The sequence below is a fragment of the Canis lupus genome, chromosome 18 (assembly GCF_003254725.2).
Source record: "Canis lupus dingo isolate Sandy chromosome 18, ASM325472v2, whole genome shotgun sequence".
Lineage (NCBI taxonomy): Eukaryota > Metazoa > Chordata > Mammalia > Carnivora > Canidae > Canis > Canis lupus.
In genome coordinates this window covers 55229807-55245862 of record NC_064260.1, presented here as the reverse complement: position 1 = coordinate 55245862, position 16056 = coordinate 55229807, and the positions used below count along the sequence as shown (strand labels likewise).

The following is a 16056-nucleotide window of genomic DNA, read 5'->3' as shown; positions in this document are numbered from 1 at the left end:
AATGCCAAGACTGGGGGTGGAGAAGGATCCCAGGATGTGGAGAGTGATCACATGTAGAGGGGTGACCTCCTAACATGGCAGCCTGCAGCCACGGTGATAGGGTGACAGTGACATGAAAACAGCTTCCTTTCCCTGTACTTACTATGTATCAGGTGCTCTTCTGGGAATATTCCAGGTTCTCACACATTAAGGCTCACAGCGGCCCCGTGAGCATTGTCTCCACCTCACAGCTAAGGAAACCAAGGCTTGGGACGATCCAGACCTTCAGCAGGGTTGTCAGGGGGTCATGGTGTGGCCGGGCCCTGGCTCCCCCTCCACGTGACCCCCTGAGGCGGGAAGAGCCACTGCAAAGGCTCAGGTCTGTGCTCACTGATCTGAATGCCCAGCCAGGAGGCCACACCATTTATGCTTCAGGCCTCACAGCTCATCTGCATCCTCCAGACATTGGGGAGAGCTCGAGGGAGGAGGCCAGGAGGAGGCTTGGCACGATCATCCAGGGGCTCATCTCTGTTCCGCACCCCAGGCTGCAGCACGTGGCTCTAAGGCCACTCCCAGGGGCACGGGCTTGGGCTTCCCTGCCCTGCCGGGCGTCTCCTATGGGCACCCAACATTTTCCACTAGAGATCTCACCTCCAAGGCACACCTGCCCAGCCCTGCTCAGATCCCCATCCCTGCGGGCCACCCCATCAACAGGTTCTGCTTCCACAGCCCACCCGGCCCTTCCTGAGACCCTCTCCATGGTCCTGGAGGTGGGCAGGGGTGGCCAGAGCCCCGCGTGGCCGCTCAGTGTGGCCTGCCCCTGCCCAGAGCCCGAGACCCCCGCCCCACCATCCTGGCTTTGTAAAGATGGGATGGAGTCTCCAAAATGGGGAGAAGCAGGGGAGACCCATCGAAGACGGGATGAGTTCAAAGTAGCCTCAGTGGAAAGTTCATCTCCCACCACATCCTTCAGCTGTTTACCAGTTTGACACGGTTCTGGCATCCTGACATGAAAAGAGGCTCACCCCTCACCAACATCATCGAGGAAGGACAGAAATAGCAGCAGAATAAGACAAAGAAGAGGGAGACGGGGGTTGGGGTGGGCTGGGAGTGTGTGAGGAGACAGGGAGGGAGGCAGGTGGGAGGCAGCATATCCTGTAGCAGACAGAGGGAGGGACAGGCCAGAAGAGGCCGCCTCAAATGCTGGAGAGGATGTGAGGAAGGGGAACCCTCTTGCACCGTTGGTGGGAATGTGACCTGGTGCAGCCACTCTGGAAAACTGTGTGGAGGTTCCTCAAAGAGTTAAAAATAGACCTGCCCTCCGACCCAGCAATTGCCCTGCTGGGGATTTACCCCAAAGATACAGATGCAATGAAACGCCGGGGCACCTGCACCCCGATGTTTCTAGCAGCAATGTCCGCAATAGCCAGACTGTGGAAGGAGCCTCGGTGTCCATCGGAAGATGAATGGATCAAGAAGCTGTGGTCTATGTATACAATGGAATATTCCTCAGCCATTAGAAACGACAAATACCCACCATTTGCTTCAGCGTGGATGGAACTGGAGGGTATTATGCTGAGTGAAATAAGCCAATCGGAGAAGGACAAACGTTCTATGGTCTCATTCATTTGGGGAATATAAAAAATAGTGAAAGGGAATAAAGGGAAAGGAGAGAAAATGAGTGAAAATATCAGAGAGGGAGACAAGACATGAGAGACTCCGAACTCTGGGAAATGAACAAGGGGTGATGGAAGGGGAGGAGGACGGGGGGGTGGGCACTGAGCGGGGCACTTGGCGGGATGAGCACTGGGTGTTATGCTATATGTTGGCAAATTGAACTCCAATAAAAAATATATGTACAAACAAAAAACAAAGAGCAGAAGAAGCCGCCTCTCTCCCCTCCCCTGCACTGGGAGCTGCCCTAGTCCCTTACCCATCCACTGTCACTTAACCATCAAGGGCTCTCAGGGCAGCAAGATATTCCCATCTCCCTTGCCTTCTAGGTAAGAAAAGCAGAGCCTGGAGAAACCATGAAACTTGCTCAAGGCCACCCAGCAGGGCCCGGAGGGAGCCCCAGCCAGCAGGGATTGCACACGTAGGCAGGAAGGAGAAAAGGGAAGAAGATGGGCAAGTAGAAGGCTGGAGACTGAGACGGGACAGGCTGGAGGAGGCCCGGCAAGGATCGAGGGTTGGAAACGTCTTCTCTTAGGGACAGAGGGTGGCTGAAGGCAGGCGCCCTGTCCTGGCTACCTCCCCCAGACTCCCCCCGACCCCTCCCACCTACCCATCCCCCAAGTGCAAGAGAGAGGGAGAGTCATCCTCCGGGCCTTCATTTCCTTCTGAGCAACCCCCTCTGTTACAGGGTGTCCTGCCACCGCCACTGCCCCCCCCCACCCCACTGGGCAAGGGGCCAGGCCCACCTCATCCCCCTCCAAGTCTCTTGCAGCAGGGAGAGAAAAATGATCCACAAACACATTCCCCGCCTGGGTCTATGGGCCACACTCCGCTCTCCCTGGGGGATACAGGAGCAGGGGTCATACTTCCTCTGAAGCCTCCTGTTTGAGGAAGCATGCCCAGCCTTCCTGCGGGCCTCGCTCAGACACCTGGGCCTGACATGAAGGTTGCTCTCACCTGAGGAGGAGACGCTAACACGACTGGAGTCAGCAGCCCCCAACTCTTCTGAGTGACTGAGACACAGTGATACCTGTTGTCACAGGTCCATGACAGCATCGTTTTTCTCCCCCAGACCTGTGGTCCCTTCTGCACCAGCACCCCAGCTTCCCATGGCTCACCCCATGTCCTGCTCTCACTCGCATCCCTCCCTCTTTCTGGGAACCTGCGGGACCCCCAGGGTCACACCCACACTCCCCCTCTGCCCAGAACAGCCCCTCCCCTGGAGAAGGCCCCAGTGGGGTCTTGGATCACACAGGCCTTCATGACCTTCTGTCCCCAGGCCATCCTCCCTGGGGACAGTTAGTGTGGGACCTGAAGTAACCTGGCCATCCTGCGCCTCTGGGTGCTGGGGAACACTCCATCGTGTGGGGGGATACAACAGCATTGACTGAAGCTGCCCAGTAAAAATCCTGAGCTACCTTCCCTCTGGTTCCAGAGAACTCATCTGTCCATCCTTACACAAGTCTTCTTGCTGCTTTGTTGAGCTCGTTTCTTCATTCTCAGTGATATGGGCTGTTTGTCCCATGACTCCTGTCCGCATCGAAGCAGGCCTTCCTCCCAGCCTCTGCCCAGCCCTGGGGAGGGAGCCCAGACCCTGATGCCCTGCCCAAGCCTGAGCTTCCACCCAGCCGTCTAGAATAGCTTCTGTCTCACCATTTGAGCCACAGTCTTTCACCTGGTGGGATGAGGAGCCAGGAGCAGAAGGACGTTGATTTAAACCAACATCTCTCAAACTCCAGCTTCCCGCGTGTCTTCCTGGTTTTGCTCTATCGGTGGACTATTTGTTCTTCGGTTACTTAATCCAGGTGTACCTCGCTTTATTATGGTCTGGTTTATTGTGCTTTGCAAACACTGCGTCCTAAAAACCTCAGTTTTCGTGGCAACCCTGCATCAAGCACGCCTCTCGGCTGCACTTTGCCAACAGCATTTGGTCACTTTGTGTCTCTGTGTCACATGTTGGTAATTCTCACAGCATTTCATTATTGTGATAGTTGCTGTGGATCTATGAGCGGTGGTCTCTGATGTGACCATGGAGATTGTTTTGGGGCTCCAGGACCCACGCCCAGGAAAGACGGAGAACCTTATTCATACATGTGTGTGTTCTGACTCTGCACTGACCGGCTGTTTCCCGCCTCTCTCCCTCTCCTTGGGCTTTCCTATTCCCAGAGACACAACAATATTGAAATCAGGGCAACTAATAAGCCCACGGTGGCCCAAAAGTTCTGTGAAAGAGAGTCAATCAATGCGGTAAACTTTATTGTTGTCTCATTTGAAGAACTTGACAGGGCCACCCCAATTATTTTTTTTTTTTAAGATTTTATTTATTTATTCATGAGAGAGAAAGAGAGAGAGACTGAGGCAGAGACACAGGCAAAAGGAGAAGCAGGCTCCATGCAGGGAGCCCGACCTGGGACTCGACCCCAGGTCTTCAGGATCACACCCTGGGCCAAAGGCGGCGCTAAACCGCTGAGCCCCCCGGGCTGCCCAAAGGCCTCCCCAGCTTTCAGCGACCACCATCCTGAGCAGTCAGCAGCCACTGACCTCGAGGCAACACCCTCCACCAGCAAATCTGATGACTCACTGAAAGCTCAGATGATGGTTAGCATTTTGGGGCAATATTTTAAATTAAGGTATGTACACTTTTTTTTTAAAGATAGAATGCTGTGGCACACTTAATGGACTACAGTACAGCACAAACATAACTTTTCCATACACTAGGAAACCAAAAAGCTCACTTGACTCTCTTTATTTGGATATTCACTTTCTGGTGGCGCCCTGGAATGAACCTACCTATATCTGTAGTTCTTCTCTAAAGGGATCCATACTTTTTAAAACTTAAATATATTGTAAAATAAATATCTAGCCATTTTACAAAATATCTGGCATGGGCTTTTCAAAAATGCTAGTATTAGGAAGTACAAAGATCCAGGCACTATTTCAAACTAAAGGAGCTAAGGAGATCTGGCAACTGAATGCATGTGTTCTGGGATTTCCTTTTGCTGTAAAGGGTATAACCAGGGCTGATGGTGAAATGGGAATGAGGTCTGCAGATTAGGTGGTAACATTTTATCAGTATTAACTCCCGGATTTTGATACACGAACTATGGTTATATAAAAACAAATATTCTGGGATCCCTGGGTGGCGCAGCGGTTTGGCGCCTGCCTTTGGCCCAGGGCGTGATCCTGGAGACGCGGGATCGAATCCCACGTTGGGCTCCTGGTGCATGGAGCCTGCTTCTCCCTCTGCCTGTGTCTCTGCCTCTCTCTCTCTCTGTGACTATCATAAAAAAAAAAAGATTAAAAAAAAAAAAAAAAAAAAAAAAAACAAATATTCTGTGGGACGTGTTAGAATATATTTCCGGTTCAGGTCATGATCCCGGGGTCCTGGAATCGAGTCCCACATCGGGTTCTGCAGTCTCTGCCTCTCTCTGTGTCTATCGTGAATAAATAAATAAAATCTTTTTAAAAATTCTCTCTTTTAGGAAATGCACACTAAAGTATTGAAGGATTTAGGAGTAAAGTGACAACCTACTTTTAAATGGTTCAGAAAATAGTCTCTGTTTGTGGGGTGGGTTGGTAAGGGAGGGGGTAGTCAAGTAGTAAAATATTAACCCTGGAAGATATTCAGAAATGAGGGGTATCCAGGGATTCTTTATACGATTCTTGCAAATTTTCTCTAAGTCTTAGATTGTTTTTAAATTAGAAATGGGGACCCCTGGGTGGCTCAGTCAGCTGAGCGTCTGCCTTTGGCTCAGGTCATGATCCGGGGGTCATGGGATAAGCCCCACGTTGGGCTCCTGGCTCAGTGGGGAGCCTGCTTCTCCGTCTGCCTCTGCCTGCCGCTCCCCCTGCTTGTACTCACTCTCTCTCTGTGAAACGAATAAATAAAATATTTTTAAATTTTAGTTAATTAAATTAGTTAGTTTAACTAAATTAAATACATTTAAAAGTGAGCCCAGAAGCAGGCACACATTTAAAAGGAATATGTTGTTATAAGGGGAAAACCAGTGTCATTTGCTACAAATTGAAGGTAATTCTTCCAAAGCAACGCCACTGCTCTTGGTACATTAGTCCCCTGCGTGTGAGCCTTTACTCCGTACTCTCTGGAAGGGAGTCTCTGTGTACAACCCTCACCTCAGAAATAGGGCAAGTCCGTTTTTATGTCCTCTCCACAGACGGAGCAAGAAATACTTGTGTGTGTGCTCACCTGTGTGTCAACAAGCCTACTTCCAACAGAGCCACCTGTATGCGTGTGAAGGTAAACACGAGCTCATCGAATGCCCCCAACTCCAGGCAGGTACCATTGGGTCACTCAAACCTTCTCCCGCCAGCCGTGGGAAGCTGGCTCCCTCATCTGCTGCCCATTTCTTTGGTCGCTTGATTCTATGTTATTTTTCCTTCCTAGACTGTTCATATTTTCTCCATGAAGGCTAGACCTTCCTCAAGGACAGAGCCTGAGCTTTGTAGTTTTTTCTGACCTCGCCTCCTACACGCCACGGTCTAACCAAATGTCCTTAAGCAACAGCAACATAACCGATATATTTATGAGGGTCTATGATGAGCCATTTTCTCTGCTCATCTCTGGGGATGCAAAGATGAGTAGGACGTGGTGCTGACTCTCCCATTGCTCCTGCTGCCCATAAATGCTCATTGAACATTAAATGAAAGATCTTGGCTCCTGCCCAGCGTGACAAGACTTCCAGATCACAAGTAGAGGACCACAGGATAAGGAGGGACAAACTGCCTTGTCAGCTCCACGCAGGTAGAGATTTTTGCCTATTTGTTGTATCTTCAGTGCCCAGAGAAGAGTCTGGAATACAGTTGGTGGCCAATAAATATTTGAGGAGGGGAAGGAGAGAGCGGCCACGGGAGAGAAGCGGGGAAGGAGAATAGGAGGGAGGGAGGGACAGGAAGAGGAAGAGGGGAGCAGTCGTTGACTTCTGTGTGAGTCCCTTTCAGACCCTTGCACTTCGCGCGTCACATCCAGATCCTTCTAAACATCTCCTTGGAGCAGCGTCGGAATCACCCATATCAGTGGATAAATGAGAGCTGGAGCTACTACTGCCTGCCCCCCACCTCCCGGTGGTGTTTGCTTGTGCCCTGGAAAACGGAAAAGGCTCGGTTGCAGTGAGAAGCAGTGTCAACGTTAGTCACCCAGTACAGTGAAGGCAAAGGAGATGCCCTGGCCCCCTGGCTCAAGAAGCTATCAGGACAACCCTTGCCTGGTCCTGGGGCCCTTCTTGCCAGCCCATGTCATCATTTCTCCCTGTCGCTGGGAAAAGATGGGATGGAGATGCCTGACTAGATGTTGAGTCAGGTGCAACAGGCACACGAGGCCTTTGAGAAACAGAATTCTACAGCTTTTACACAGCATCGGAAGGCCTCTGGTTAATTGTCTCTCATTTGAAAAGTAGGCTTGCTGGTTCCTTTGATGCGTGTTTCTATAAATAGAGAGTGCTGCAACCTGAACATCTGTGTCCCCAAAAGAGTTTTTTTTGAAGTTGTCAAGGACTGTCATTGTCATCCCTTACTTCTGCCCCAATTTCAGACCATGAAAGGGTTCAGCCTTGCTCCTTGCCTGCTCCCTCATCCCCCCACCACCTGCCAGCAAGCTGCCCTCCATGGGACATGCCTGGTTTTCTTTTTTCTTTTTTTTTTTTTTTATAATAAATGTATTTTTTATTGGTGTTCAATTTGCCAACATACCATGCCTGGTTTTCTGAGGGTCCCAGACCCACCCTAGAGTCGTCCTTTTGCTGTCACTGAGCCCCCATGCTGTAGGGAGGCATTAGCTGGAAGACCCCCCTCATGCAGGCACAGAGCCCGGAGTGAACCGTGAGTGCTGCCTCTGAACACCAGAGTCCCTGGGTATCTTACTTCTTAATTAAGCAAGATGAAAAGATGAAACAGAATTCGAGAACAAGGCTTTGGGGCCTGGTCAGGAAGGGGGGGATCATCACACACTCCAAAAGCAGAGAGAAGTAATTCTTGCGTATCTGGGGTTTAGAATGAGTCCTCCTCCTCGCTCATCTCCTTTGCTTTTGTTCCATCTGCACCCTGCTCCTCCTTCTTGCATGTTTGCTCTGCACCAGGCACTTGAGGTGCCTGAGTGATCTGGACAGACATCTGCCCCGGCCACTGTCACTGCCGGTGTCTCCTTTGTACGAGTCTGGCCAAGGGCGGGATTCAAATCCAGTGGTTGAGCATCTGCCTTTGGCTCAGGCCATGATCCTGGGGTCTTGGTGTCGAGTCCCACATCGGGTTCCCCACAGGGAGCCTGCTTCTCTCTCTCTCTATGTCTCTGCCTCTCTCCGTGTGTCTCTCACGAATAAATAAATTAAATCTTAAAACAAACAAACAAACAAACAAAAAAGCAGATCCGTGGCGTGGAAGGCCAACGGACTGCCACCTGCCTTGACAGGCCACATCAGGGGCTGGACGCTGTGAGGATGGCCTCAAGCCGGCCAGTCACAGCCACAGTCAGGGAGCCTGTAGCGGGGAAGACACAGCAGACCGGCGCTGATCTTCCTGTAAGGGGAAAACACCCACACAAAAACCGGAAAACAGTTGCAACAATATTATCAGAGCCATCTGAGCCGCCACCCCCTCCCCAGGGTGGCGATCAGGGGATCTAAGCATCTCCTGTCTGAGAGGCTTCCTCAGGTGGGTGGAGGGGCCCTCAAGATGAGGCAGTTACCCCGGTAAGTCCCGCCCACCCTTCCAGAAGCATCCAGAAATGGAGTGGCGGGCAGCACCTCCGACCCACCAGGTAACCAGCCCCAATTTCACTCCTCTTGTCATCAGGAAATACTTCCAGTTTCCAAGTCACGAAAAGAGGGACACTTTGAGGATGCCTGTGAGGTGGGGGGCGAGGACCTCACCTGGGAGATGAGGAAATTGATGCTCTGGGGACCTTAGTGACAGGCCCGCTGGCCACACGGGCAGCGCCAGAGCAGAGGCACACCCTGGCTCCCAAATGCAGACTTGAGGCTCTGCCCTCTCAAGTGCCTCAATCCTGCACCTGGAGCCCAAACTTGACCCACAGAAGTGCTCATTGAGGCCAGCTTGGTGTTTTTAATTATTTTTTAAACGAACTGCCACCGTTTGGAAATCAGGAGATTTCACATTGAATTCCAAACTTCTGGTGACTTTTGAAAAATTGACTTCTGTGTGAATGTTATTTTTCAAGAACACCCTCTCCCCCAAGTGTCAACTGGCTACAGTCAGCTGCGGGTGGAGCCAGAGAAGACACCTTTTGCGATGGGACAGGGCTGCTTGTCACCCAGGCCGGGATCCTGTTGGCACTGGGTTCGTCATCCCCTCTCCCCACTCCTCAAGGCCTGTCCCTCCCCAAAAGCCGGCGGAGTCATGTTTGACCCATGGGGAAGCAGAGCACGCTGGTACTGGCTGGGGAAGCTGGGGCGAGTCAGAGGGAGACCCTGAATGCCCGGCAATCCCTTCCTTCTGCTTTTTTGTGCTTCCCTCTGTCTGAGACTCCACAGCACAGACCCCCAGAGTGGGTGGGACATTGCACAGGATCCTTCCAGGGGATCTGAGGCAGGAGGGCCTGCTCTCGGTCTGCACTCCCTGCACACCCAACACAGAAAGGGGGGCTTTCCACAGAGAGACAGCGGGAATGAGAAGCACCTACCCAGTCCTGCTTGAGCTCAGCGCTGTTTCAGGTCTGTTCTGTGCCTGACCTTCCCCGAGGCCTCCCCAGGAAGTCTGTGGGCTGGGAGTAAACCAGAAGTGGCCTCTAGGGAAGCTGGTGGATGTTTGTTCCTGGACAGTTTGATCTGCTCAAACCTTTGCTCACAAACCCTGAGATCAAGTGATGCTGAGGAGTCCCCTTCACCAAAACTGTGGCCACCAACCCAGGGCCAGTGCCTGGAACCCTGCCATTAGCACTCCACCCCTTTGGATTAAGGAGCTGTCTCCTCACAGGTCATTTTTATTTTTTTTTATTTATTCATTTTTAAGATTTTATTTATTTGAGGGAAAGGGGGGCGGGGGGGTGGGGGGAGGAGAGAGAAACTGCACTGAGTGTGGAGCTCGATGTGGGGCTCAATCCCAGGACCCTGAGATCCTCACCTGAGTTGGATGTTTAATCAGCTGAGCCACCCAGACACCCTCCCCACAGGGGTCATTTTTAAAGCTGAGTACTCCTGGGAGGTGTTGCCCATTAGTACCTGAGTATGAACTATTTTCCCAGACTTGCCAAATTTTTAGAGAGGGTACAGGACTCAAACACCACTTTGTCCAAGCAGCACAATTTTTCAGATGAGAAGCCTGAGTCCCAGAGAGGTGGAATGGTTTATCCACAGTGACGTGCAAAGCCAGAGCCACAAGGAGGTTTTCCTCAGTCTGTGATAGGCAAACATCTTCTGCGAAGGGCCAGATAGTGAATACTCCAAACTTTGCTGGCCACAAGTCCCACGTCACAACTACTCAGCTCTTCCAGAATGCCAGGAAAGCAGCCAGAGACAAGACATAAATGAATGAATGAGGTTGGCAGTATTCCAACCAAACTCTATTTATGGGCACAGAAATTTGAATTTATTTATTTATTTATTTATTTATTTATTTATTTATTTATTTATTTATGATAGTCACACACAGAGAGAGAGAGAGAGAGAGAGAGAGGCAGAGACACAGGCAGAGGGAGAAGCAGGCTCCATGCACCGGGAGCCCGACGTGGGATTCAATCCCGGGTCTCCAGGATCGCGCCCTGGGCCAAAGGCAGGCGCTAAACGCTGCGCCACCCAGGGATCCCAGAAATTTGAATTTTAGACAATTTCTATTGTCACAAAATATTCTTCTTTGTACTTATTTTATTTAAAAATGTAAAAACCATTCTTAATTTGCAGGCCATCCACAACCCTGCCCCAGAGGGCTGGGCCAAAGACAGTGTCCCAAAGCCGACAGTTTGCTTGCTCCTGGTCCAGGGAAGGGTTTCAAGAAAGCTACATCAGACGCCCTCATACCTTCTTTGCTTGTCTTCTAAAATGTGGCATCAAGTGTCTAATGAAGCAGGATGTGATTTGTATTTCATACTCGGTGTCATATTTTAGATGCCAACATTTTAGAAGAACACTGTTACCATCATCTTTTTAAATGAACCTAGTGGAATAGAACTTTGACATCCATCATCATCCTATTCTCTTTCCAAATATTTTTATTGTGGTACAATACTTACAACACAAAATTTTACCATCTTAACCGTGTTTAAGTGTATAGTTCAGAGTAATAATACATTTGTAACGTGCAGCCATCCCCAAAGTCCATCCCCGTAGCCTGTTTGTTCTTGTAAAACTGAAACCCAGTCCCCATTAAGCACACACCCCCTTCCTGCCCACCCCCATCCCCTGACAGCCCCTGGTCTCTGTCTCTGATTTCAACCACTCTAAGTACCTCACATGAGTGAATATACAGTATTTGCTTTTTGTGACTGGTTCATTTCACTTAGCGTAACATCCTCAGGGGCCGTTCATGTTACAGCAGGTGTCAGAAATCCCTCCCTTTGTACTCAGCCTTTGAGGCTGAATAATATTGTAAGTCTATGCCACATTTTGCTTATCCATTCATATCTATCAAAGGGCTGCTTCTAGCTGTGCTGAACAGTGCAGCCAGGAGCAGGGGCACTGGAGGGAGGCAGAGCACGCCACCCCAAAATACACCACTTTGGCATAAGGATTATTCTGGGTTAAAGACACTGGGAAAGCAGCAAGGACAAGAAAACCACTCTGACCTTCTTTCTTTTTTCTGAAAAGCAGGAGATGAAATCCCCATATGGAAGGTGTCTTCCTTAGAATACCAGAAGCAAAGCAATATTCTTATCATCAAGGACCAGAAGTTACGACTGAGAAAAATCTGTATGAACAGACTTTGTTAAAATAATTCTTATCTTTCTTTAGCCCCTCCTATGGTTTTGTTTCTTTCCCACAATTGCCCCTCGCTGTTCAATGTGCTATAAAAGCACACAGATTCCGCCATGGCCTTGGGTCCTCAGGAGACCTCCTGGTCGTGTAAACACTTTCGTAAATGTGGTGCTTTTCTTCTTTGGACTAATCCATTTTATGGCAGTTTGTCAGGCCCAGCCAGAAACCTAAGACAGTAGAGGTAAATATCTGCCTCTCCTGGGGCTCCTGGCTGGCTCAGTCAGTGCAGCGTGTGGCTCTTGATCTTGGGGTTGTAGGTTCAAGCCCCATATTGGGTGTAGAGATTACTTAAAAATAAAATCATAAAAAAAGAAAAATAGCTTCCCCCATACTGTACAGCCATCACCTGTTTCAAAAATACAATTAACCCTTGAACAACATGGGCCAACCCATGTTAGGGGTGCCAACCCCCTCTCCCCGCCCCCTCGCAGTCAAAAATCTGCATTTGACTTTGGACTCCCCCCAAATTTAACCTCTAGTAGCCTACTGTTGACCAGAAGTTTTGCCAATAACATAAACATCCAATCAATATATATTTTACATGTTACATACTGTATTCTTACAATAAAGTAAGCTAGAAAAAAGAAAATGTTACTAAGAAAATCACAAGAAAGGAAAATACATTTACAGGGCTATATGTATATTGATAGGAAAAGATCCATGTATAGGGGTTCAGTCCAAATCCGCGTTGGGCAAGGGTCGATTGTCATACACAATGATAAGCTGATTCAGCAGTTAGTACTTCCACAGCACTCCTCTTCCTTGTTGAACGCTTATTCTCGTCCTTCCATATAATTATCCTCATATGTTTTCCTGCTTTTACATCTCATAGTAATCATCCTATCGTGTTTTAAAGCAAAAGTATATATAACTTAAACTATTAAAACTTTACCATTTCCTGTGTTCAGGAGACTCTGATAGAATCTACCTCCTCGGGATCCCCGGGTGGCTCAACGGTTTAGTGCCCGCCTTTGGCCCAGGGCGTGATCCTAGGGTCCCATGATTGAGTCCCATATCGGGCTCCCTGCATGGAGCCTGCTTCTCCCTCTGCCTGTCTCTCTGCCTCTCTCTCTCTCTGTGTCTCTCATGAAAAAATAAATAAAATCTTAAAAAAAAAAAAAAAGAATCTACCTCCTCAACCACATCGTCATTACCATTATTCTTAGCACTCAAATAAAAATAACATGGGTGTTAAAATTTTGATGAACGATGATTAGCTACAAAAGGTTAAATTGTATTGGAAACATATCTCTTTCTTAGTCAAGTGTTTAGAACCCCCCCAACACCCCTCTCATTTAGTTAATGTATCCATAGATGGATATTATTTATTGCTAAAACAAGACAGGTACTAGCGTTGTTTTTCATTTTTACAGATGTGCCGGCTGACCAGAAGACACCGGAAGGGATTTTTTTTTTTTTTATAGTGATGCCACTCAGTTTTTTGCCAACTGTTTCCAACTTAGATGCTAAACCCCACAAAGTAATCTAGCATCAGAGATTTTTAATTTTCAAGATTCTGTTGAAGATAAATATGAGAAGTCATCCCACTTGTAAATTTTGATTTGTTCTCTTGGAGTCATTTGGTTGTCACCATGGCCAACACATCAAATCGTCCTCTTTGTGGGTGTCCCAGTAGTTTGTTAGGGGGTGGGTTAGGTCTGCATGGTTTTAGTAAGGGGAAAAGGGAAAATTATGAAAGAGCATGAAAGGACGTGGTCTGGGAGGAGATTGCTGGAAATAGAGTCCCCAAAGACTCCTGGGGTCCCTTCCCATCTGAAGACCAGCAGCCTGGTGCAAAGACGAAGAAAGGCAGGTCTTCTGGGCCAAGAACTGCAGAGACCCTCGGCATGAACTATCCAGTCCAAGCCCCTGCACTAGGGATGGACCAAGCTCGCATGGCTTCTAGCAGCCTACAACCACATCCCTGGGGTGACCCAGCCCCCTTAAGTTCCTGTCTTAAACACTTGCTTGAGGTAGCCAAAAGAATTTACCATTTGTTCCAGAAAATACCTGAGGCCAGCTCCCTTTCCATGGAGCATTTATTTAAAAACCTAAAATTGTAAACCTCTGAAGCACCTGAATGGCTCAGTGGTTGAACATTTGCCTTTGGCTCAGGGCATGATCCTGGGGTCCTGGGATCGAGTCCCACATCGGGTTCCCCACAGGGAGCCTGCTTCTCCCTCTATCTATGTCTCTGCCTCTCTCTCTGTGTCTCTCATGAATAAATAAAAAAATCTTTCTAAAAAAATTGTAAACATTTTCTCTGTCCCTCTGAGATTACACACACCTCTTACCACCCCAGGTGTCTTTCTCAAGGACCTGAAAGCCATTCCTTTGAATGCAGTTGTCAGCAGGGACAGGGCCTCTGCCCCTCTGTGTCAAGGTAGAACCTTAACTTTGATAAATGCCACTTAGCAGACATTGGGTGACCCAACCACATTGACATCCATCAACCCTCTTACCTGCTTTTTATAAGTTTTCATTTCCCTGACTCTGCTCCCACCCCTACCCCTTGCCACCTCTCACTATATCCTCATGCCTTCTTCACCCTCGGTCACCCTGTGCCAGTGTCGGTTGAGCTCAACTGACCTCAGACTCTCTTCCCTAGGTCAGCAGTTAGCATATCCTCTTCCTGCAGCAAAACTACTGATGGACTACAGTGCTCTTCTCTGGGTGGGATCCGAGTCCAGATGGGGCCTGAGAGCCCTTCTCAGCAGTGGTCAAGGCTCACACAGACCCTGGACAGGGGATCAGCCTGTCCAGCCGAGATAAAACAGCAGGCTTCCCTGATCAGATGTCCTTGTTCCCTGGAAGCTCACCTTCTCTGTTAGCGGAGGAGTTATTTGCTGGTCCTCTGGGGAGCCCAGGGCAGACTCCCTGCGGAGAGAAGCCACAGCTGTCCTTCCAAGCTGAGAAAAGAGACTCCTGTCTGGAGGGGGAGAGAGAGGACACTTGCATTTGGTGCCTGGAAGAAAACCTAAAGACTCTTAAAGATCACCTGGTGCCAAGGTGCGACTGTATAGGGAAAGTGGAAGCTGAGGGAACTGGGTGACTCTCCTGAGGCATAGAGCTAGGCAGAGGCCACCATCCTCTTCCATTTCAAACAACCCCAATGCTTGTAAATGGGGCTACGTGGCCTGCCACGATGACATGTGCCAAATAAATGTGTGCCCAAGTGACAGAAGGATGTTCCAAGTCCCTCACACTGCACACAAGTTAGCCTCGGTCAGCTCTGAAGCCAGCAGCAGGAGGCCCAAGAGACTCTTCTGGGCATGGAAAGCCAACATCAAGCTGTATATGGTAAAAATGTAAGTTGACACTTCCCTTCTTTTGAAATGTGTTGGTATCCCTCCCCAGTGAGAATACAAGACTATCCTCTCATGGCACATTCTGAAAATCCTGGTGCTCAGTACACTTCCTAGGGCATGGCAGGGCTGAGGGCCATGCAGGGTATAGTGAGCGATGACCCTACACACAGGGCCACAGCTGCTTGAGCCTGAGGAGCCCCACGTGGCACAACATGTAGCCTTGTGGCCCTCCTTCCAGGCCTCTGGAGCCACAGACAGATTCCAGGTGCAAGCAGTCAGGTGCACGGTCCCCTGGAGGGGGAGTAGTGACAGAAGCCTCTGGCTAAAGAAAGTTGATTAAAGAGACTTACCCACTCTATTTAAAGCTCAAGAAAAAAAGAATGTGGGAAGGCAAATGTGAAAGGCAAACAATCTTTAGGCACATCAGAGATGGTACCCTGGCGGGGAGGGGCCCAGGCTTCTGGGAAAGGGCCTAGAAATTTCTGTGCACAAAGCCCCATACAGTGGGGGTGGGTGCTGGTACTGGTGAAAACAGAAAACATCCTAAACACTATCAAAAGTAGATTGCTTACTCATTTACAGCACACAGTCCACTGTGGAATGTTCTCTAGAGAACAATGTACAGCTGGATTTACTGGTTTAGAGAGAAAACTTCAGCATATTTTTGAGGGGAAAAATACATTTAAATACAGCATCTGTAGTGAGATCACATCTATGTAAAGTAGTCTCTCTCTCTCTCTCTCTCTCTTTCACACACACACACACACACACACGCACACACACGAGAGTATCTGAAGTTATCTGAAAAGTCAGGAAACAGAACCAGGGTCAGCGTCATGAGTGCAGGACCCATGCAGGGCCCTACAGTCAGAAGAGCACTGTGCATGGCTTAATGCTCTGCTACTAACTTCATAATTCTTAATTATGTAGTTGGCTCTGCATAGAATGAGCTCATTCAAAAAAAAAAAAAAAAATCAACCAGGGCATCTGGGTGGCTCAGTCAGTTAAGCATCCAACTCTCAATCTCAGCATCTCAGCTCAGGTATTGATCTCAGGGATGGGGGTTCAAGCTTCATGTTGGTGCTTAAAAAAAAAAAGCAAAGATGCCTGACTGGTCAGACTTAAGGTTAAGCGTCCGACTCTTGGTTTAGTCTTGA

At 49.1% G+C, this 16056-nt stretch overlaps 1 long non-coding RNA gene across 1 annotated transcript; it reads right to left on the bottom strand.

Moving 5' to 3' along the window:
• Nucleotides 1–10810: 10810 nt before the first annotated feature.
• LOC125752923 (uncharacterized) lies at nt 10811–15112 on the bottom strand. The gene is made up of 2 exons (XR_007403542.1): nt 14181–15112; nt 10811–12431 (listed from the first exon to the last, which is right to left on the bottom strand). It is a non-coding gene; the product is annotated as an uncharacterized LOC125752923 (long non-coding RNA).
• Between the last annotated feature and the right edge of the window lie 944 nt (nt 15113–16056).